Consider the following 1,904-nt stretch of genomic DNA (forward strand, 5'->3'; position numbering starts at 1 on the left):
TCCATGTCTGTTGTTATGTCCCCCCTTTCATTTCTGATTTTGTTAATTTGGATATTCTCTCTCTGCCTTTTGGTTAGTTTGGATAAAGGTTTATCTATTTTGTTGATTTTCTCGAAGAACCAACTCTTTGTCTCTCGATTCTTTGTGTTGTTTTCTTTGTTTCTATTTTGTGGATTTCAGCTCTCAATTTGATTATTTTTTGCTGTCTAGTTCTCTTAGGTGAGTTTGCTTCTTTTTGTTCTAAAGTTTCCAAATGTTCTGTTAATTCACTATTGTGTGATTTTCCCAGCTTCTTTATGTAGGCATTTAGTGCTATGAACTTGCCTCTTAATACTGCTTTCATTGTGTCCCATAAAGTTGGGTATGCTGTGTGGTCATTTTCATTGAATTTTAGGAAGTGTTTAATTTCTCCCTTTATTTCTTCCTTGACACATTCATTCAGGTGAGCATTGTTTAATTTCCATGTGTTTGTGGGTTTTCTGGAATTAGTATTGTTGTTGACTTCTAGTTCTATACCATGGTGATCTGATAAGATACATTGGGTTATTCCAATTTTTTGTATTTGTTGAGGTTTGTTTTGTTACCAAATATGTATTCAATTTTTGAGAAGGTTCCATGAGGTGCTGAGAAGGTATATTCTTATCTGTTTGGATGGAATGAATATCTATAGATATCTGTTAAGTCCTTTGAGTCATAACATCTGTTAGTTCTCTTATTTCTCTGTTCATTTTTGTCTGATTGATCTGTCCAGTGGTAAGAAGGGAGTGTTGAAGTCTCCCACTATTAGTGTGTGTGGTTTAATATATGATTTAAGCTTTAGAAGTGTTTATTTGACTTATGAGTGTGCCCTTTTTGGGGGGGGTATAGATGTTCAGTATTGAAATTTCCTCTTGATGAATTTTTACTGTGACTAATATGAAATGTTCTTTTTGTCACTTTTGACTGATTTTAGCTTGAAGTCTATTTGGTTAGATATTAGGATAGCTACACCTGCTTGTTTCTTAGGCCCATTTGATTGGTATATTTTCCCCCAACCTTTTACTTTGAGATGATACCTGTCTTTGAGGTTGAGATGCATTTCTTGTATGCAGAAGAGGGATGGATTCTGTTTTTGTATCCAATATGTTAGCCTGTGCCTTTTTATAGGTGAGTTGAGTCCATTTACATTAAAGGGTATTAATGACCAGTAGTTGCTATCTCCTGTTAATTTAGTTTTCATCATTGGTGATGTTAATTTGTGCATTATTTTTCTTCTTCAGGATTTGCTGCAATGAGATCATCAATTATCTATTTTTTGTTTTGTTTTCTTTGTGTGTGTGTGTGTGTGTGTGTGTGTGTGTGTGTAGCCATCTTCCTTGGTTTGGAGTTTTCCTTCTAGTATTTTGTGTAGGGCTGGGTTTGTGACTAGGTGTTGGTGAAATCTAGACTTGTCATGGAATATCTTGTTTTGTCTTTCTATGGTGATTGACAGTTTTCCTGCGTATAGTATTCTGAGTTGGTATCCATGGTCTTTTAATGTCTGCATAGTGCTTGATCATGACATTCTGGCTTTCATTTTCTCCACTGAGAAGTCAGGTGTAATTCTGAAAGGTCTATCTTTATATGTTACTTGGCAAATTAAACAGACCTATATCTGCTGAGCAATAAGACACCAAAAGAAATCAAATTCTCACTGTTTGCTGATGATATATAATTTACATAAGTGATCCCAAAAATTCTACCAAGAAACATCTACAAATCATAAACACTTTCAGCAATGTAGAATGATGCCAGATTAACTAAAAAAAATCAGTAGCCTTCCTGTACACAGATGATAAAAGGGCAGGGGAAGAAATCAGAGAATCAATACCCTTCACAATAACCACAAATAGCATAAAATATCTTGGAGTAACTCTAACCAAACA

The sequence above is a fragment of the Microtus ochrogaster genome, unplaced genomic scaffold, assembly GCF_000317375.1.
Source record: "Microtus ochrogaster isolate Prairie Vole_2 unplaced genomic scaffold, MicOch1.0 UNK43, whole genome shotgun sequence".
NCBI classification, from domain to species: Eukaryota; Metazoa; Chordata; class Mammalia; order Rodentia; family Cricetidae; genus Microtus; species Microtus ochrogaster.